Here is a 23,605-nt window from a genome sequence, read left to right as displayed (position 1 = left end):
TGGGGGTCATGCCTTAATTCCTCCAGTGGTCATCTCATCATTTAGGATACCTTTTGTGACATATGAATGATTGAAAGAGGTCTAGACCAAAACATCTAACTTTAAGCCCTGAAAGTTATTGCTTTGTTCCATTATGGAAGAAAAATGTTTAACTTTTGGGAATGCCCAAATTCTGTCTTACATCCCTCCTTGATATTTGGATGCACTGAAGAGAAAAATATCTTAAATCCGAGTTTCAAAAATCATCATTTGGATGTTTTTGGCGAAAAATGTGCAAATGCCATCTTAGGCCATCTTTGAGACATTTTTCTCTTTTGAAAAAGAATCCTGTAGTCTCCTTAGGTGGACAGTTTGCAAAAAAACATTTATCTGGATCAATGGTTATTCATTTGGGTAGCTGACCTACTGGAAAGTTACCCACCTTTCATCGTTAGACCTATATTGTGTTTGTGGTGAGGAATCATAGAGATACTGATTGATTCAGGCAGTAAATGACATGTATGTACTTGTTTCTTCACCGTAGGTAGCTATCACCTTACGGTATTATGTAAGCCACATTGAGCCTGCAAATAGGTGGGATAATGTGGAGTACAAATGTAACAAATAAATAAATAAATGCTAGGCATAATTTGGGCTGGCTGCTAGTCAATATTCAGACTGGTTCCATGACACATTCTTTCATTCTGGGCATGAACAGGAGAAGATTTTGGGTGAAGCATGCTTGACTTTATAAAATAGGGATAAAATAGATATGTGGATTCTAAAATGGCTGCAGCTTAACAGACTTAACCGTTAGCTCCGGATACCATCGCCGAGATATCCCATTGATTTGACTGTAGTTTGGCCCGCTTTGGGTGGTCACAGCATCTTTAGGTACCGCAGAGCTCTTACTATCTTCTCATTGTCTGTCTCAGTCCACTTTACCATAAGGATCAGCTTTCCACCGTTCTTCACCTCCAGAGTATCAGTGGACCGGCAGAGGACCCGATTGCATTGTCAGCACAATTCTAGGTGCCGGAGAGCAAAGTTCAGTTCTTACTTACTTTGCTGCTGGGATCATCACAATGTAGAGTGCTTGCTTGGCAGGTGAACGGCTCATCCCGTCAGTTTGTCCCAGTTCTCCTCCAGCCTTTCCGCCAGGTCACTAGTGTCTTCTGCACTGTGGGCCATCTACTGGTGTACTCTTCCTGCGCTGTTTGCTGCTCAGTCGCCTGTCCATGCTTGCCTGCGTTGTCAGTTGCCTTCTGCTGAGTGTCGCCAGCTGCTTTGCATTGGGGAGGCATCTTGGAGACTTTTGCTCATCGAGGGGATCTCACTTCCTTCTGAAACCCTGATTCCAGCCGTTGGCTTATGCCTGCATTACCTGTCTTGTTCGGCAGTGTCCGCTTTCCAGTCAGCTGTTTTTGATGAAGATTATGAGTGTGTGGATGGTTATTTATTGCATAACAGTGGTTTCAATTAAACAAGGATATCATGTTAGAAATGTATAATTCTCGCTATTATAATTAGGGTCACAGAATTGTAGCATTATACATGTCTTGCAGGCAGTGGTGTACCAAGGGGGGGGCGGTGGGGGCGGTCCACCCCGGGTGCATGACGCTAGGGGGTGCCGCGGCGCACGCCTGCTGCGAGAGTTCGCTAACTTCTCTTGTTCGCTGCAGCTCCCTCTGCCCCAGAACAGCTTACTTCCTGTTCAGGGGCAGAGGGAGCTGCAGCGAACGAGCAAAGTTAGTAAACTCACAGCAGGCGCGCGCTGCGGCACCCCCCCCACCCCAGCGGCATGCACCCGGGGGGCTCTTTCACGGGGGGGGGGGGTCTTTTGCCAGGGGGGGTTCGCGCTGCATCAGGGGGGGCGCTGCACCCGGGGGGGGCAGGGCGCCACCCCTTGCGGGAGAAATAGAGACACGTGAAAGGGCTTCTATAACTCCAGCTATAAAGCAGGTGTAAATGTATGCACCTAAGCACCAGAGATATGCATATAATTTTTTGAAACCTACTATATAAGTAACATACATAATTGTGTCTTGCCTATGTCATGCCCTGAATCAACCCATGTGAAATATACCTTAAGTAAGTACACACATAATTACAAAATAACACTTAGGCAGGAATTTGGCATTAACTGTTTGTGCATATTTTATAGAATTGTCATAAATATGACTTTTGAGTCTATCCTTCTATACAAGCAACTAAGATCTATAATCTCTTCCTCCTCCTTAGAGATCCTCTGTGCTTGTTCCATGCTTTCCTGAATTCAGATACAGTCCTTTTCTCTTTCATTACTTCTAGGAGGCCATTCTATACATCTACCACCTTATCCATAAATAATTATTTCCTTTGGTTACTCCCAAGTCTATCATTTTTCCACCTTCATCCTATGACCCCTAATTCCAGAGCTTCTTTTCAATTGTAAAAGGTCTACCTCTATTAATTTATGCCATGGAGTATTTAAATGCCTCTATCATATATCCACAATCCCACATTTCTTCCAAAGAATATATATTGAGATCTTTAAGTTTCCCCCATATGCTTTACAATGAAGATAATGGACCATATTAGTAGCTTCCCTCTAGACTAATTACATCCTGTTTATATTTTTTAGAAGATGTGGTCTCCAAATGAGGTCTGGCCAGAGACTTATACAAAAGTACTATCATCTCCTTTTTACTCCTGGCAATTCTTCTCCCTTTGCACTCAAGCATTCTTCTGGCTTTTGCCATTGCCTTTTCTGTCTGGCTACTTCAAGATCATCAGATACAATCACTCTCAGGTCCCACTCTTCTTTTGTGCATAAAAGTAGTTCACCCTCCATACCAGTCACTTCCAACCTAGTCATCAGGGCACACCTAGTCCAATCGGGTTTTCAGGATAACCACAAAGAATATTCATGAGTTAGATTTGCATGCAATTGAGGCAGTACATATAGATCTATCTCATGCATATACATTATGGATACCCTGAAAACCTGATGGACTAGTTGTGCCCTGAGGAATAGGTTGGGAATAGCTGCTCTATACTGTAATGCTTCCTTATAAGTACATAAGTAGTGCCATACTGGGAAAGACCAAAGGTCCATCTAGCCCAGCATCCTGTCACCGACAGTGGCCAATCCAGGTCAAGGGCACCTGGCACGCTCCCCAAACGTAAAAACATTCCAGACAAGTTATACCTAAAAATGCGGAATTTTTCTAAGTCCATTTAATAGCGGTCTATGGACTTGTCCTTTAGGAATCTATCTAACCCCTTTTTAAACTCCGTCAAGCTAACCGCCCTAAATGCATCACCCTATACTTTTTAGCATTAACTTTTAGCTGTCAAATTCTAGACAATGCTTCAAGTTTCACGATAGCCCTCCTCATGTAATCCACACATTCCAGGGTGTCTACCCTGTTGCATATTTTGGTATCATCCACAACCCTACCATAATATAATTTACAAATCTTTTTACGAGAACTGAATCAAGGATTGATCCCTGATGCACCCCACTGGTAATATCCTTAATTAATTATGTATTTGGTTTTTTGTTTATACTTTCTTTCATTCTCAAGATTTGCTAGACCAGTCTTTGGGTAAACAGTGCACATCCAGGTGGTTCAAATTATAAAAACAATCAAGTACTAAACACACAGCACCACAACAAAAAGAGAACTACCCTTTGTTGCCTCCTAGAATGGAAGCCTGAAATAGGTAGCCCCTCATCCATAGGATGCAGATGCTCTTTTGGAAGATAAAGGCCATCTGTCAACCCATGCTCCTGGATCCCTTTCTGGAGTGGGGGGGGGGGGAAGTAATCATTCAGGGACCCTTTCACTAAAGGGTTGGCGCACCATACAAAAATATTTTCAATTTTGTAGCACCTGTGGTTACCCAGTAATAATCAGGCAGCGTTGTGTGCTGCCCGGTAACCACCAGGTTAGCACAGGAGCCCTTACTGCCACCTCAGTGGGTGGTGGTAAGTGCTCCCCCCCTAAAATGGCCACTGAGCAAGTGGTTCACTTACCGCACAGCCATTTCATATCTTCAGAAAAAGGTAGCCTTTTACCTGCTGCGGTAAAAGGGGACTTCAGCGCACATCAAAAACACGCACTGACGCTAGCACAGGTCCCCTTTTCCCACAGCTTAATAAAAGGACTCCTCAATCTTCTTCGGCTTGTGGAAATCTGCAGCTACTTTCCAGTTAGAACACACAAACACAATCATTCAGAAAGGGTCTGTTCTAAGATTAAACAGTTTACTGAGTTTCTTGTGCCAATGAGTTAGTTGGCAAAGGTACATTTTAATATAGTGCAATTCATACAGGGGAAAAAGTCATTATATTCCACAAAGCAGTCACTGGGATCTGCATACAATGGAGATAATTCTGTAACATGGCATCTATAGAAAATGTGAAAAGTCCACCATCTTCTGCTTATTTTATAAAGCAACATGCTTGTTTATGTGATTTTATTAAATGGGCTCCTAGAAAAATCCCATAGAGCACACAAATGTTCCCACACAATGTTACACTCTCTCCAAGGCACATGTAATGGTTTTGTATGTATTCTGTGTGCTTTCATGTATATTTTATATATTATGCATATATCTTCCATCTCTGCCCCTGCTGTGCTCAAACTCCACCCCCAGGAATGCCTATGCAGAGTCCATAAAAAGTACAATATCCCCCTGATTTTATAAAGTTTGTCAAATATTGTACATGCAAATTGAGGTGTGTTCCTGATTTGCATGTGCAATTTAATAGAATAATTAGCCAACCGGTGCCAATAATTGTATTCTTAACAAGCAATTATTGGCACTAATTAGATTTAATTGAGATCAACACATATTAAGTTAGGCACGGGATCTGCGCCTATAATTTACATGTGGTCCAAAAAAGGGGGTACACAAATGGGAGGGTCATGGTCATCTTGGGGTAAAACAGGGGTGGTCATTTTGGGGTACATCAGGGGTGTAGTTTTGAGTTACACATGTAATTAAAGAATAATGATGTTCCACGTGTAAATTTAGAAGTGGGCATGTGCACCATGTTTTCATTGGTGCAAATGACCGCACCTAAATTTATGTGTAACTCTCTGCTTAAGCATATGTTCTATAAACTGCACCAAACTATAGGTACAGCTTATAATGTATTGTAAGCCACACTGAGCCCGCAAAAAGGTGGGAAAATGTGGGATACAAATGCAATAAAATAAATAAATAAATAAATAGAATACCATTTAAGCAGATATCATTCAACACTGATTTTTTTAGATGCCATATATAGAATCTAGCCTTATGAGTGCTCTTGTCAGCATTTGTACTTTTCAATGGAAACCGAAGAACAAAATCCCTCTCACAAATCAGACAAGCAAACAAAGCACATTGAAGGTGACACAAAAGAACGAGCTAGAAGATGTGTAGTTCATACAAAAGTTTAATTCAAACATCCAATGGACTCGGCACGAATCATGTTTCAGCCACAAAGGCCTGCCTCAGGAGTCCCTTCAGAATAGACGTATTCAGCACTCTAGTCCTCTATAGCAACTGAAGTCAACACACCTTAACACACATAGTTTAATCACTTGAGCTATCACAGTTACTAGTTTAAAAGTGAAGCAGCAAAATCTAGCTCCTTCATTGGTGTCACTTTCGCTGAGCATTTGTACTTATACATAGTTATATATGTGTGCAATTTTACAGCAGCGATTATTCTGCATGTATAACATTCTTTACAGATGAAAATGCTTTATAAAATTACTTCCACTAAGGTTTCTTCACCAACCAATCCCTAGTAAACTCATTCTTTTAAGAGGGACTCACCCTAGATTTTCCTGTATTGTTATCTATACAGCTAGATTGAGACTCTCATCAGTAGCAGAATTAAAATAAGCCATCTTACTGCAGATGAGGTCCTGCTGTCACCTCTGTTAAAAAAAAGCAAGCACTATAAATAATAGCAAAATCAAAACAGCAAATGTACTCAAAATACAAAATTGTAAAATTATAATAATTTTTAGTATTAAAAACAATTACACTATAAACGTATGTTAGCCTCTCCTTTTGGTTAATCATCTCTAATAGATTGCAGATCCGTAGTAGCTTCAGCACTGTGAAAGTGCTCACTTCTGACTCCAGCGACAAATTCCACTTCTTTTGACACTTTAGTTAACTCTTCAATGAATAGCTCATTTTTCACCCTTATCACTTTTATGGTCCCTTTAATCTTCAGATCCTCCAGTGAGATTTTCCTTAATCCCCATTATGGTCTATATTCTACATATCACACCTAAAATATTGATGCTGAAAAAAATATACCTAGGCATATTTTATAAAGTATGCCTAAATTTTGGTGTAGTTTATAGAATGTGCCTAGCACTCATCCACTTGACTAAATTTAGTCACAGTCAGTTATGCCAAGTAAAACAGTGTAAATGCCTATGCCTAAATTAGGCACAGACCAGGTGTATTCTATAACAACATGCATAGTTTTTAGAAATGTCCATGACCCGCCCATTCCACACCCATGGCCATGCCCCTTTTTCACCTATTGGGCTCATTTTCGAAAGAGAAGTGTACCCATCTTTTGACACAATTCGGGTGATGGGCGTCCTTCTTCCAGGGTCGCCCAAATCGGCATAATCAAAAGCCGATTTTAGGCACCCTTAACTGCTTTCCATCGCAGGGATGACCAAAGTTCCCAGGGGTGTGTCGGAAGCATAGCGAAGGCGGGACTGGGGCATGCTTAACACATGGGTGTCCTCGGCCGATAATGGAAACACTTGGCCGACGAACACTTGGCCGACTTTACTTGGTCCTTTTTTTTTACGACCAAGCCACAAAAATGTACCCTAAATGACCAGATGACTACCTGAGGGAATCGGGGATGACCTCCCCCTACTGCCCCAGTGGTCACTAACCCCCTCCCACCCTAAAAAAAATTAAAAAACATTTTTTCTAGCCTCTAATGTCATACCCAGCTCCATCACAGCAGTATGCAGGTCCCTGGAGCAATTTTTAGTGGGTGCAGTGCACTTCAGACAGGCGGACCCAGGCCCATCCCCCCCCCCACCTGTTACACTTGTGGTGGTAAATGTGAGCCCTCCAAAACCCACCTGAAACCCACTGTACCCACATGTAGATGCCCACCTTCATCCCTAAGGGCTATGGTAGTGGTGTACAGTTGTGTGGAGTGGGTTTTAGGGCTGAGCACCGAAGGTAAGGGAGCTATGCACCTGGGAGCAATTTGTGAAGTGCACTGCAGTGCCCCCTAGGGTGCCCGGTTGGTGTCCTGGCATGTGAAGAGGACCAGTGCACTATGAATGCTGGCTCCTCCCACAACCAAATGGTTTGGATTTGGTTATTTCTGAGATGGGCGCCCTCGGTTTCCATTATGGCCGAAAACCGGGGACGACCATCTGTAAGGTTGACCATCTCAACATTTAGGTCGACCATCTCTAAGGTTGACCTAAATGTTGAGTTTTGGGTGTCCCTGACCATATTATCGAAACGAAAGATGGACGTCCATCTTGTTTCGATAATACGGATTTCCCCGCCCCTTCGCCCGAACGTCCTTAGAGATGGAAGCCCTTAAAGATGGTCGTCCCCGTTTGATTATGCCCCTCCACATGGAATCCAGGGGAGTATATTTGTTCTGTGTGCCCAAGAGAACTTCCCTTGGGTCTTGCAAACAATGTGAGGGGCCTCAGAACACAGGGGCTACATAAGTATGCATTGATAGATTCTGTCCTCTGGTCCTTCTTCATGTCAGTATATAAATCTAACTGGCTGTTATATGCTAAATAACTTGACTACACTGATTAGCTTGTTTCCAAATTTATAATAATATGGTTTGCTCCAAACCAGAAAAAAATGTAGCATCCTTGTAATAGTTATTTGAACACTTCATGAATGAAAATGTATTTATTTATTAAAATAAATGTTGTATTCTAAAAGGTTATATAGTCTAAAAATTCATTTCTGCTAAATAATTTGGTCACAGTTATTTGTTGCAAGTTTTTAAGAGTTTTACATTTGTTTCTGGACATAAAAAGATCATCTGTAGGCTGCAATTGGAGTCTCTAGGCTTGTTACAAAGTAAACGTGTTCATTGTAAATCTGATCCCCTTGCCAAATGTTCTATATCAAAAGAGACAAAGGGAACTACACATGTATATTAAAATGAATTAGCATTACACCCTAAAGTAATTAAATGGATAGCAGAAGAAACTCCCACAGCCCTTTGTTTTGCTATAAGGGTATCAGCTGTGGAGCTTCTTACCCTAAGTACATCACTTCAAATTACCAGTAAATTAACAGACTAACACTCTCAACCTCAGAGCAGATTTGATCCAAATAGTCTTTAAATGCCATTTCTGTTCCTATTAACCTAAAGATCGGCACAGCAGATATTTTTGTGGAGCTACCCAGGAACACAGGGCATTAATGGCTGCATTGTGACAGCACTTTTCATGATGATTTATGATTCAGTGTTTAACTGGATTACTCCGCTGCTGACTCTGAGTACTATTTCAATTAGTGCACAGAAGGTCACATCACAAATATTCCTCTATAATCTATTCCTATTAACACTAAGACACAGAGTACCCAAATCTTTTCACCCTTGTTGATTCAAATCATCCATAGCCCTAACTGCTGGCTTGTTTACCAGTTTACTGCTTTGGACACATCTGAGATGGTAATTTTTGGTCCTTAGTGTATCATAAATAGCTGCAGTATGACAGGAAAAACAAAGCATCCCTCTGCTATTATCTGTACATTGATAATTATCAAAACTCAGATTTATTAAAAGTTCTGTTTCTAAAACATCTCATGTTCAAATCACTATTGCACAGCCAATTATCATACAAGCAAGAAACTAGAAGAAAACTGATTTGTAAAAAACAACAATTTTATTCAACTTCTGCTATTTTTTTCTACTTATCAGTAGTAATGGTGATTTTGAGGGTAATTTTTATAACGAGTCACCTAGATTTGGGTGCAAGGAAAGCACCTATTTGAAGTCTATTCTATAAACAAAAGCTGGTGGGACATCTGGTGGCACCTGCAGCCAATATGTCCACACTTGGTTGAGCTCTGTCTCTTATCTACCCACCCAAGCATAATGGAGCATGTTGGAGGCATCATGAAGGTTTACAGTCCACTCCATGCAGCCCATGAGTGAAAAACTCTCGAGTTCTCTGCTATTTATGTTACTAGAAATTAATATTTAACTTGGGGAATTTGCTCAGAGCAGTCGCTAATAATTATAAGTTTTAAGATATATTTTGGTTATTTCTCCACCAATTACCTGTTACGGTAATAAGATTCACAATTGCAAGAATACAAAGGAATTAAATGTTATCTCCGTTGAGATGCACTAGCCTATACTGCAATATTTAAAAGCATGTACTCAGGACCCAAAAGACCATATATTTAGCTTCAAAAGGGATTTATTTATAATACAGTTTTCAGCAATTGCAGCGAGAGGTAGTTTTTAAAATCTTTACAGAAGAATTTGTGCTTTAAAAACAAGGTAACAGGTTCAAATCAAAAGTTATAAGTTACGTTAACTTACAAGTCCCTTGTTGTAGAATCTGAGTGACGAGCACATGGTTACAGGAGAGATCCTCACAGCAGGCAGTGTTGGGAGAGTCTTGCAGAGAAGTCCTTGGTTGCAGAGGGGAGAGAGAGTCTGTAGCAGCAACAGAGGAGAAGAAAATCTGCTTGCTAAGGAAACAGCTTCTGCTTTTTATACATTGCAGGTTGCAGGAAGACATGATCACAAGAATCTGGACATTTGCTTCCTGGTTTACACTGGACCCTGGGCAAGGTTGCCAGATGGGAAAAAATTTCCCAGCCCAAAATCAGCCTAAAACCCGCCCAAAAACGCCCAAAATCAAACCCCGCCTCCCATGTCACAAACCCCGCCTCTCACATCAGAAACCCCGCCTCCTGCGCCACAAACCCCGCCTTCTGCGTCACAAACCCAGCCTCTCGCGTCACAAACCCCGCCTCCCGCGTCACCCCTGACGTTGTTAACCCCGTCCCTGACGTCGACATGCCCCTGAAAAGCTTCTATTGGACCAAATTGGACCAATAGAAGCCCCGGAAAAAAAAGCACACAGCGGCCACAGAGAAGAGCCCAAACCCACACCCCCGCAGCCGCCAAAATTTTGCCGCAACTGCTGCAAGAGAAGCCGCCCAGTGTTGCGGGAAGACCGCAACCCTGGCAACTCTGACCCTGGGTAATTGCACTTGGTCTCATGTTTTATGACATCATAAGACTTCCTGTTTGGACCTCTGTGGCAGTGTCTGAGGTAGCCAGCAAATGGTTTATTGCATAAAACAAATGGTCTTGTTTATGGTTTCTGAGTCCTTTGTCTTCAATAGCTGGATTCACACCTTTTCCAGCCTTTCTGTCTCCTTGCCTCTTTGATCTTTGTTGTGTTGATCAGCCAGGCTTTTGATCAGAGGAAGAGAGTAAGTTTAAAACTCTTTGAAGCAGTCCCTGTATTTGTCAGAGTTTGTTTGAGAATAGTCTTTTGTTAAAGGGGGAGGAAGGGGGAGGTGAGATCTTTGCAGCAGTACCTTTTTGTCTTTGTTAAGTGTTACCAGAGGGGGGGGGGGGGGGGAAGAGGGACTTGGATGAAAGCCAGACCAGTTTATAATGATTCTGTCCCAATAAGTCTTTAAAAGCTGCATTTTTATATTGGTATCTGATTCAGCACAATCAATAGTTCTGCTACATATTTCAATAATTCTGACAATTAAACTGATATCATAACATCTACAGTAAGCGTACAGACTGCCAACTGCCAATAATCACTTGTGCTAGACACCTTTTGAATTGTAGTCGAATTGCGACCAGGATAGAGTAGAGCTGTGTGGAAGAGGGGTATACAAATTTTTAAAAAGACAGACAAGCAAAGCAAGATCCTTTTTGGCCCTCTTGATGCAGAAGCAGTAGGGTGATCACTATGGCAGTCGGGTTCAACTAAGAGTAAACATCAACAAGGCAGGCCTTCCAGGACAACATCAGAATGCAGCATAGTGCTGGGCCAAGATGCCTGGAGCAGCCTGGGGAAACAGGAAAAAAAGGTCAAGGAGATGTATCGCACGGTGAACTATATCCCCGTGCTACAGACTCACAAATTTGTTCAATCTGAGCCTGTGGAGGTAGATTGAGAAGCTGACAAATTGCGACGGTCGGAGACAAAGGAAACATGAAGCTAGAGTATCAGCAGTGGAGACTTCTCATAAGAGTGGGTGCCAGTGAAAGACAATTTAGTTCTGGCCAGCCCATAAATAAGACTTTGCAAATATGCCTAGGCAATTAAAACCAATGTCTGCACCTCATGGCTAATTTGAATCAGCAGGCAACTGCCAGTAGGAGTCCAAAAGGCCCTTCCCCTCAGAAGGTACTATGAAGTCAGCCAGAGAAGAATAAGGATGGGCTCTTGGAAATATGCTTAAATTAAATCCAACTACAACTAAAGTGCTCTGGTTCTCTAATTCTTTGTTGACTATTCCAGATACTATTCTACTATCAAATGATAAGAATTTAAAAGTGGAACAAGAGTCCAAGGTTTTAGGAGTAATATTGGATTCTTCTCTTACTTATGAATCTCAAGTTAAGAATTTATGGAAGTGAACATTTTTTTGAATGGCACAATTGTGACTAATCAGGTTTTATTTTTCTAGTTCACATTTTGCAGTATTGGTCCAAATGCTGGTCGTATCCCATATGGATTATTGCAGTTCTCTCTATGTGGGCCTGAGTGCTAACCTTATATATAAATTACAGATGACCCAAAATACAGCCGTATGTCTTGTTTTATTGCTGAAAAAATATGATAGTATTTCTCAATATGTTAGAAAATGATATTGTCTTTCTTTAAGGGCATGTATTATTTTTAAATCAGTCTGTATGATTTTCCATGTTTTAAATGGTAGTACTTCGAAGTTGTTAATTTTATGGAGTTTTTAAAAATCTTTTTCTCCTTGCTTCTCGGTTGAGAGAAATTTTCATACTAAAGTTTCCCACATTTAATGGTGTTCAACTGAAACGCCATTTTTCGGCGATGTTTTCCTTCTAATCTATTACAATCTGGAATGCACTCCTTTTATCTATTCAATCTGAAGCTGGCTATATGCTACTGCTTAAAAAATCTAAAATCTTTTTTATTTGATAAATTGTTTTCTTTTCATGGTTTTTTGTAGCTTCTCATGATGTCAAGAGTTTTCTTTTATGTTAACTGCCTTGAACCTCCTGCTGGGACCAGTACGGTATACAAATCTTGGATTAGATTAGGATTAGATTAGATTAGAAACAGTATATCCATTGGGCCTCAACAGTGAAGTTGAGTAGTTTTCTATTGGTTGATACAAGAAAGCCTTGATTGGATGATTGTTTTCAACATGTGACATCTGATGGCCTGACAATGATTGGTTCTTGAGAAGTGCAGGCATTTTTTGTCAGTTAAGATTCAGGAGAGGAATCTCTGATTTGGTAAAAAGTATATGATAAATATAGGTGGATATAACTACTTTCCTTATTATTACCTTTGAATGTGTTAGGTGTTAGTCAACAACCACCACTATTTTGTGTTTTTATATATTTTTTATTTTGGATAGCACCCAGTACTTTTTTTATATCTTAAATTTTGCTTCTGTTTTCTTTTTTCAAAAGATAAGTATTTTTTTTCTATATATTTAATTATGTAGTATTATTGTTTTTATAGGGGTTGTTACAGTTTTTTGAAGGCTTTTTTTCAAAAGCAATTATGATTTCTTACAGTCACCCCAAGACTTTGTAGGGTGACAGTTGGTTCTTGAGCACTCAGTTTTTTCCTTCTATTTTTTTTCCAAAATGCTTGTTATTTAATAAAGTTGTGTTGCATCATACTTTCCGTTAAGTTGCTTATTTTTGTGTGTTCATTTTTTTGCTGGGATACAATTATTTGTTGTAGATTTTTGAAAAATTTCCATATATATATATATATATATATATATATATATATATATATATATATATATATATGTATATATATATATATATATATATATGCTCTTTTGAGTAATAACCTGCTAACCACTTTTGTGATTCCTTTCTTTACCAGCCTCTGAACTTCCTTTTTCGTGATTGTGGCTTATCAAAAACATTGTCTCAAGTCCTATAGCTATCATGTGGATTCCCAATGACCCAGTAGACCTCAGCTATATAAATTACAGACCATGCTAAATAGCCGCCTGCCTACATACATAAATACTTCCGTTGAAATGAACTAACAATTTATTTTCCTTTCCCCAGGAAGTGTGTTAGCCTTGGAAAAAGAGCAGAGCCTCATTGAGATATACGAAAAGAGAGAACCTGTCTAAAAAATACATTAACAGCAAATATTCTGGTGTATACCTATGCCTTTATAATCTCTTCATTCCTATCCTCTGTGTGTGTGTGTGGGGGGGGGGGGGGGGGTTTGTCACCCCTTGGGCCTGCTATTAATGATTTGTTCTTTCTTTGCAGAGCTAAGAATGGAAAAGCTTATTTTATTAATGTACTAAGAGCTCATTTTCAAATCACTTAGATTTACAAAGTTCCATAAGTTACCACTGGACTTATTTTCCAAAGAGAAAAATGTCCAAAAAGTGTCATAAAGCAGAATTTTGGATGCATTTCTTCTCAAAACGTTCAAATCAGTATTTTTGAAACCTATTTTGCAGATCTTTATCTATGCATTTTGTTTGCAATGCATCCAAATCATAAGGGGACATGTCAGGGATATTGCAGAAGTGGGAATAGGGCGGACTTAGGGCATGCCTAACACTTGGACATCTTATAACCATAATGGAACAAAATAAAAATGTCCCAGTCGAAAACCTAAATGCACCAAATGCTTGAGGCTGTACTTGTTTTTAAAACAAATAATGGACAAAACGGTGCCCTAAATGACCAGATGACCACTAGAGTGAATCAGGGAATCATTGCTTTAAATGTTATTTTTGAAAAAAAGATAGACATTTTTCTTTTGTCAAAAATGGGTACATTTCCTATTCAGATTTGTTATGTTTAGCACAAAGCGTCCAAAGTCCGACTTAGACACATTATCAAAAATGCCCCTCCACATAATTTTGTAAAGGCTTGGAAAATATATCTCTTTAATGTTAAAGAGTGTCTAACACTAACATCAGGAAGGTCATAAAACTAATCAATTAACACCCAGGAATGACTGTTAGTGTCTTTTTATTTTGAACATTCTAATTGTTTCTGTGGCCCTGGTGGGTTCATGTTTTGAAAATTTGTGCACTGTCCCACCATTGCTAAGCCATGTTGAGCAACATTCTGGGGACCTTAATTATATCACAAATCCATGGCACAGCTACAAATATAATTTGTGCCAGTGGGCACCTTTTACCATTTTAATTTTTATTTTAACCACGTACATGGGTACCAATCTTGTTTATACTATAGGAAAGAATAAACAATGGTTCAGTACTTTTGCTTTTATTTATGGTCACAGCATCTTTTGCTTTGAGCATTGATTTTTGGTTTTATAATCTTGCTAGCAAATAAATCAAGTCAGGACTTATTTTATACCTAAAGTCCAAATGCAGTAATATGATCATGTTTATCTTTTAAAAAATTATGGTGCACATTTTGAAATTCAAATTCCAATTCAATTTCAAAATCACATGTATGCAATATTACAATCTCTTAAGGGGAGTAGGGGAGATGGGAATGCATTTTAAAAAAGAGGAAAAATCATGGTAAAAAAAAGGCAGTATTCCAAAAGAAGGGGTCAGGGAGACCAAATAAATAAATAAAACAAGCCATAATCCATAGAGGGATGGTCAGAGTTGCAGGAAAGCCTGAGAAAAAAAGTGTACTTTAAGAGGACATCTAAATGTTTTAAGGGAAGGTTCACTCTTGATTGAGAGAGGGAGAGAGTTCAATTGGGTGCAACAAAACTAAAACAAGTGTTACGTGAGGAGTCAAGCCATATCTGATGAAAGGAAGGGATTGTAAGTAAATTCAGTTGAGAAGAATGAAGGGCTCACTGAGGAGATTAAAGAATAAGAAGGCTTGACAGAAATGTCGAGAGGGCAGAGTACAGGATCTGATATGCAATAGCCATGTATTTAAAAGGAATCTGATAGGAGACAGTGCTCTGAAATAATCAGGGGCATCACATGATCATATATATATTTTTTTCAAATAACAGTTTAATGTCAGTGTTCTGGACAATCTGAAGTTGCCAAATTTGATATACTGGAAGGTCATGATGTAGAGAATTACAATAATCCAGTTTTGTAATGACGGGAGCCAAAAGGAAGATCCTGAGGGAGGAAATGTCAAACATAGATTGGACGGATTGGATCTGCCACAGCGTATAAAAACAACATTGTACCACAGATGTGATCTGTTTTTGAAAGGAAAGAAAATTATCCAGGTGGACCTCAAGGATCTTAACAGAGACATTGAGAGGAATATTTATGCCATGAATATAGGGTGGCAAATAGGGCATACTAGGTGGTCTAGAAGAGAAAATAATTGTGTCAGACTTGTCTGTGTTAAGCTTGAAATGGTTGTCAGTTAGCCAGTCAGCAATTATTTCCAACTTAGAAGAAATCAAGGACATAGTCAGAGAGGTAGAAATCATCCACGGGGCAATTCTCTGTATGTCATCTGCATAGATATAAAAGGAAAGCTGAAGGAGCTAGATGATTAAAAATGCAAGAGAGGCTAGGAAGATGATAAAGAGGACTGGGCCCAAGATTAAGCCTTGTGGTACCCCAGAATTAAGTGGTTTCAGTTCTGAAAGGTAAGGAACCCGATAGACCTTAAAGAATCTACCAAAGTGGAACTGAAGTATAGTATCACACATATGAAGATCAGCTAAACATTGGAGAAGAAGAGAATGGTTCAAAAGATGAAAGGTGACTGATAGGTCAGTTGTAACAAGACCTAGAAGACAGTGTTCAGTGGAATGATGAATTTGGAAACCTGTTTTATGACGGTGAAGAGCATTGGTTTTATCAAAGAGCTGTGTAACTTGTTCAGTGTAACTTGTTCAGCATCAAGTTTTTCAGTAACCTTATAAAGGAAGGGCAGGTTAGATATTGGACAGTAATTAGAAGGGGAAGAGTAGTCACCAATGGAGGTCCTTACATCGAGGGTTAATAATAGCTGTTTTCTAGACATCAGGAAAACACCAGAAGACAAGCTTGTAGTGACCATAGAGAAGATAAACAGTAATAGAGAGTTTAAAAAGCATTTCAGAAGTGTTGCTGGGATGGGATCAGTATGAGGAGGAGGAACATTTTAATACAAAAATGGTATTGGCAAGATGATCAAAGGATGGAAGATTAAAGTGGGATAAAGTAGCAGACATGGTAGGGTTAGGAAGACGGTCGATATCCAAGGAGAGCAAAGAAAGTGTAGAAGTATTGGGGAAAAGATGTCATGCAAGGCATCAATTTTTATGACAAGATAGTCTACAAGAGTGGTAGGCAAGGTAGGGAAGACAGGAGGCGAGGCTCCTTGTTAAGTTATGAAGAAGACCATTGAGATGAGAAGGGTGTGCACCCCAGGCAAGAAGGTCAGAAAAATACTTTTTCTTAGCAGAACTGATTTCACTTCTATAATAGCAGGACTGTTCTTTTAAAACAGCAAGAGGGGTGTTTGTACATTTAGAGCACCAGTCTCACTCACCTTTCTTACCTGCCTTTCAAGATACCAAGGTTGTCTGTTTCTGGGATTTCTTGAAGGGAGTTGTTTTACAGGGGCCACCTTATCCAGGGTTACTCAAAGGTTAGCATCCAAGCAAGAGGTTCTCGGGTCATCATTTAAAACCTGGGCACCAATTGGGCACGAGTGACTAAAGACCATTATTCCCCTCCCTCCCTCACTCACTCTCCCACCCACCATTGGTAAATTCCAGGGAAATTAGAAAGTGAAGGATTAGTTAAGAAGGAGGTTTCTGGGGTAAAGGTTTAGATCGGGGATTGGAGGTTTTGGATCTTGGATCTTTGATCACAGGGGTACAGAGTTTGGATCAGTGGTTGAGGGGCTATTTTAGTCAGGAACAAACCCCTTAAGAGATAGTTGGGACCTCTATTTTTGTGTTGCTGCAACCAGGAACTTAAAACGTTCCTGACTGCAAAAACACAAAATGAAATTTACAATACTGGGCTGTGACTTATTATAAGAAGATATGAATAACCATACTGGGTCAGACAAATGGTCCATCTAACCCAGTATCCTGCTTCCAGCAGTGGCCAATCCAGGTCACAAGTACCTGGAAGAAATAGTAGCAACATTCCATGCTACCAATCCCAGGGCGAGCAGTGGCTTCCCCCATGTCTATCTCAATAACAGACTATGGACCTTTCCTCCAGGAGCTTGTTCAAACCTTTTTTAAACCCAGATGTGCTAACCACTGTTACCATATCCACTGGCAATGAGTGCCAGAGCTTAGCTATTCTTCGAGTGAAAATATTTCTCCTATTTGTTTTAAAAGTATTGTATTAACCTCAGATTTATTAATTTTCCTCGACTTCAAAATGTAACTCCTATAGATATGCTGAAACGCTATATGCGTGAAAATTTATCAATTCCTGAACAGAATCTGCCACCAATGTCTATGGTGTATTATATTCCTGGGAAAGGAACCTCTTTACCCGAAGCTCCGATTGATGTCTCTCTTTTACTTGAGACTTCTGATACCGAATTGGCAACTGCGGCTACATTAGTGGCCACGGTGGCATTATTACCAGATAAGAACTGGATCTTTCGTTTGTTTTTCCGTAATAAAGATAAACCCTTTTTGGGTTTAAAAGTTTTACTTTTTCCTGATGTCTCTAAGGAGACTCGACGACGAAGGAAACAATTCTTGCTCCTTAGGCCTGAGATTTTGCACTTGGGGGGTACCTTCTTTTTAAGATACCCCTGCAAGTGCATAGTAAGGCTTAGGGAGAAAAAATATGTATTTACAGAGCCGTCTCATATGTCCTCGCTTATAACCTCAGTGAAAATGGAAAAGCGTTAAATATAATTGTGCTCTACTTAACAGCTTTTGTATAATTTCTGTTGATAATTTCCTATTTGTCTCCGTTATTTTCCTGAAATCTTGGATCATAATTATGGACTTGAGTATAATTTTTCCTTGGTGAAGCTTAACCTTCACGTTTTTTTTTTATTTCCTGTTTTATTATTATTTTACAATTTTGTAAATTACTAGATACTTTACCTGAACAAGAAGATTGTCTTGTAATATAATGGAAAATCTTAATAAAATAAATTTAAAAAAAAAAAAAAAAAAAGTATTGTATTAACATGTAATTTCAATGAGTATCCCCTAGTCTTTGTATTTTTTGAAAGAGTGAAAAATCGATTCACTTTTACCCGTTCTACACCACTCAGGATTTCGCAGACCTCAATGATATCCCCCCTCAGCTGTCTCTTGTCCAAGCTGAAGAGCCCTAACCTGTTTAGCCTTTCCTCATATGAAAAGAGTCCTGTCCTCTTAATCATTGTGGTCGATCTTCTTTGAACCTTTTCTAATTCCACTATACCTTTCTTGAGATACGGCAACCAGAATTGAACACAATATTCAAGCTGAGGAATGCAAGCTTTTAATTTATCCATCTTTGAAAAATGAGAGGAGATTTAAGTTGATTGATTGTTCTCATTTCAAGCAGCCAGACTAGATAAATATGTTATTTCTTTACTGCTATCTATGGCTAATTACATGGATTTTAGAAGTAACACCAAGACGTATCTATTTAGGAAATATGTATTGAATTTAAAAGACTAGTGTACTTTGAAGGGTTATAGGGTATAGTTGGATTTTATATTTTAATCTTATATGTTAGCAGAAATTTTTTTAAATATTGTAAATTCCTAGTGTATGACCAGCTTCTTAGTTTTTGTAATCCGCGTAGAATTACAAGCTCAACTACGGAATATAAATTGTATCCCATATTATATAATCTATATATATATGTATATATTGTGAAAGATCCTCCCCTACGCCCGAGGGTCTTCGGGATCTTGCCTCCACCCTGGCCACTCAGCCTCCCGGCCCACTGCAGTCCACAGGGCAGGGCTCAAAGAAAATAAACTTCAAAAAGGTAAAAGTCACCAAGCTCCTTTATTGTCAGGGATTCACAGTTCAGTAACTTGCAAAAAGGAATCCTGCAGCCCTTCAAACAGTTGCTCCTGCTTTTCTCCCAGGGCCCAGGTATAGCAGAAAAAAAAAAACATGCAGCTCTCTGCTGCTTCAAGAAAAAAAAACAGTTGGAGCCAATTTAACAGTCCCCAAAGATAGATTCCTCTGTAGTCCAACTTCACAACCAAAGGAACCCAGGTAGCTGGGCCCCATGCTTGGGTTTCTGCAACAGTTCAAAAACCTCAAAGTTCCTTGGGCCTCAGCCCACAAAAGGAAAAAAAAAAACTGTAGCTACTTTCCCCTCCCCCACACAAAAAGGTTTGTTTTCTCAACAGTTCAAAATCCACAGTGCTTAATGCCTTAGCACTCAGTTCAGACACACAGTCTCTTCAAAGAACACAGCCTGAACTCCTTTGGGAAAGAGGAAAAGATCCCCCCCTTTCTGGGTCACTCTATTACTTCACTGACCCTCCTCCCGCATGACCTTTCCCCTTTCCACTTTCAGCCCAGCTCTGACACCAAGAGTTCACCTGGTTTTTCAGTTTAGCTTTCAAGGCATGAGCTCAGGCAGAAAGGTCCATGGGTTTCTCAGAGCCTGCCTCCTGCTCCTTCTCTCCAGCAGCCTGCCAGTCCATGGGCTCATTCTCCTCTACCCTGGCCTGCTGTTCCTCTCTTACTTGATTATGTTCCAGGTGCCCCTCCCTTGCCTTGTCAGAGCCTTCTCCCGGGGAATGCTGGGGCCAATAATCCCTATACCAGGGTTTTCCCCAGGGATGCTGAGAAATGTAGTCCTTCTCCCACCTCCATTTTCTAGGGGGCACTACCTTTTTCCTTCTCTCTCTCTCTCTCTGAGGAATGATTAAAGGTAGGGCTCTGCTCTGTCTCCCTCGGCTCTTGAGCCTCCTTCCTTCTCCCTCCTCCACTTCCATCTGTGCAAAACCCTTATCCTCCCCTTCACAATATATATATATATATATATATATATATATATATATATATGTGTGTGTGTGTGTGTGTATATATATATATGTATATATGTATGTATGTATGTATATATATATATATATATATATATATATATATATATATATATATATATATTGCATACCATGGAGTGATACAGAGGTATTATAATATTCCTAGTCCTAATCTTATTTATCATTTCTTTCCTAATGATTCCTAGCACCCTGTTTGCATTTCTGGCCACCATCACACACTGGACAGAAGAATTCAGCATATTGTCTACAACGACACCTAGATCCTTTTCTTTTGTCCTGATTCCTACGGTGGACACTAGCATCAGGTAACTATGAGTCGGATTATTCTTCCTAATGTTTATCACTTTGCATTTGTCCACACTAAATTTCATCTGCCATTTGGATGCCCAGTCTTCCAGTTTCCTAAGGTCTCCCTGCAATTTTTCACATTTTCTATGTGTTTTGACAACTTTGAATAGTTTTGTGTCATTGCAAACTTATTCACCACTCGTTGTTCCAATTTCCAAATCATTATAAATATGTTAAATGGCACCTGTCCCTGTACAGATCCCTGTGTCACTCCACTATTCACACTCCTCCATTGAGAAAAATGGCCATTTATCCCTACCCTCTGTTTTCTGTCCAATAACCAATTCCTAATCCACAGAAAGACTATTACCTCCTATCCCATGACATTTTACCGTTCTCAGGAGTCTCTCATGAGGAATTCTGTCAAATGCTTTCTGAAAATCTAGATACATCAACCAGCTCACCTTTATCCATATGCTTATTCACACCTTCAAAGAAATGAAGCAAATTGGTTGAGCCTTTGCTGACTCTGTCCCATGTTTGTCTATGTGTTTTCTAATTTTATTCTTTAAAATAGTTTCCACTATATTCCCAGGCACTGAAGTCAGGTTTAATTTCCCAAAGCACCCTTGGAACCTTTTTTAAAAATTGATGTTACATTGGCCATCCTCCAATCGTCAAGTACTATGGACAATTTTAATGGCAGGTTACAGATCATTAACAGCAAATCAGCAATTTCATGTTTGAATTCTTTCAAACACCCTTGGGTGTATACCATCCTGTGCAGGTTTTTCCAACAGCCATGCTACCTAGTTTTCAATAGTGCAGATTCCCTTAATGCACTACCAGGAACTATGACAATTAAGGTGTGGTAATGTATTGCATGCTAGCTGTCAGGATAGACCACACCCTGTCTCCACCATTAACCTGCCTAGAACCCACCACAACCCAAGCTGAACAGCCTGGGATGTTTAGAGTGCTGGCTGTTTTTGACATTCAGTAGCACTCATGCAGGTCCGTGTGAATAGCTACCTTTTGCTAACACCAATACTAACTGCTTAGTGTGATCTAGTAAATAGACCTCTTACCTTTATTGCATAGACCCCATGGTTTTTATATAATAATGAATAACTTAAAAGTAAATTAATGATGTTTTTTTCTGATTTTATCCTGCTTTGGAAACTGTGAATTCCAGTTGAAGAGCATATCATATAATGGAAATGTCAGTGGAGAAAAAATATTGTAGTTTCATGTTGTTGGTTTGCAAATTGATTTTTTACATAAAAATTTACAGTAAATGGAACCTCATTATAAAGCGATGAGGTCCAGTATGATCCATATCATTAAAATCATTGTAGTGCTTAATGATTCACTAAGTGATACTGCAGTGCCATAAATTCAGCACTAGTTTCATGACTCAGAACACCAGACTGAGACACCAGCAAATCGTATGTGGATCATTAAATTTACAATGAATGTCAGGGATGAAATAAGGGAAAAAATGAGAAATAGGTATACTCTTTGCTCAGAGAAGACGTACATCAAGATAAATGATCATACAACATGTGCTGAGATAATAACAAGAGGATGTTTTTATTTTATATTTCAAAATTTCATTCTGAAGCGCCTTATGAATGAATAAAGGTGGGATTTTTTGGGCTCCAGTATTTTGTCTGTAGGTACAGAATGCATAATAGGAGAAGGTAGACTGTAGCTTTTTCGGGCACATTCTATAATAGGGGTCAGCAACCTATGGCATACATGCCAGCAGGTTTTGTGTACTACGCATGGTTAGTGTTGCTGGCGGGGATGTCCAAGCCCTGCCAATTGAAGATATTTTCTGTCTGAGCTCCCCATGCTGCTGATGCTGCCACACCCTGTGTATGTTCAGTTCATGAACTAAGCATACACTGTGGACCTACATCAGTGGCTGGAAGCACATTGCCAACTCCCCGCTGCTCAGACAGCACAGGTGGCTCAGGCAGAGAGCATCTTCAACTGGCAGGGCATGGGCATCCCCGCCAACACTAACCACGCATGCCACAAAACCTGTCAGCATGCATGCCATAGGTTGCTGACCCCTGCTATAGAATGTGCCTAGCGTCACTTATCTGCATCTCTGCCAATTTTGGTGCATCTGATGTGTATACATTTTGGAGTCAAGTTATAGTATTACCTCCATGAAGGGCAATTCTTTAACAGGGTGCCCACATTTATATGCCACTTGAATGTGTAAGTGTACAGAGTACTAAAGCAAAGGGAAAAAACAACCCTTCTATGTAAGAACAGCAAAGACAAACACAGGGTGGGAGTGACCAATTCATAAGATGATCCAAGTTGATAAACTCCTTTTATTCACAACTGTAAATGTATATGTATAGAGTCCATAAAGTTGGTTCCAATTTCAGTTCCAGAACTTTTGGAGGCAGTGCCTGTCAAAACACGCAATTGTTTGTATTATGTTCTTTGAGTCATGGTCCATGCAACAGGACTCCAGAGGAAGGCTGTAAAGCTAAAACATGGTCTGAGTTGAGTCTATCATTGCTTGGGACTGTGCATCTGGATTTATTTCTGTTCTTGGACTCTATACATATACAATCCAGCTTATAATCGAAAGTGATCGCCGGCCATCTTCTGACACAAATTTGGAGATGGCCGGCGATTTCTTAAAAGCAGCAAAATCGGTATAATCAAAAGCCGCATTTTTGACAGCATCGCCGCTTTCCCGTCGCTTCGCCGGTGAAAGTTCAAGGGGGCATGTCAGTAGATTAGCAAAGGCAGGACATGGGCGGGCATGGGCGTGGCTACCAGATGGCCGGCTTTCGCCGATAATGGAAAAAAAAAGCAGATTAAGTAGTATTTCGCCGGCTTTACTTGGTCCTTTTATTTTCACGACCAACCCTCAAAAAGGTGCCCCAACTGACCAGATGACCATTGGAGGGAATGGGGTATGACCTCCCATACTCCCCCAGTGGTCACCAATCCCCTTCCAAACTAAAAAAATAAAACTAAAAACCTTTTTTGCCAGCCTGTATGCCAGCCTCAAATGCCGTACCCACCTCCATGACAGCAGAATGTGTTGTATCCTCCGACAGCCTTTCCCTGGTTGCGATGTGGCTCTCGGGTGAGTGTGACACCTTTTCTGTTAGGTGCCCTGAAGAGTCACATTAGCAATGC

The sequence above is a fragment of the Microcaecilia unicolor genome, chromosome 4 (assembly GCF_901765095.1).
Source record: "Microcaecilia unicolor chromosome 4, aMicUni1.1, whole genome shotgun sequence".
Taxonomy (NCBI): Eukaryota; Metazoa; Chordata; class Amphibia; order Gymnophiona; family Siphonopidae; genus Microcaecilia; species Microcaecilia unicolor.
The sequence above is the reverse complement of the archived record's forward strand: the minus strand, read 5'-3'. Positions refer to the sequence as shown.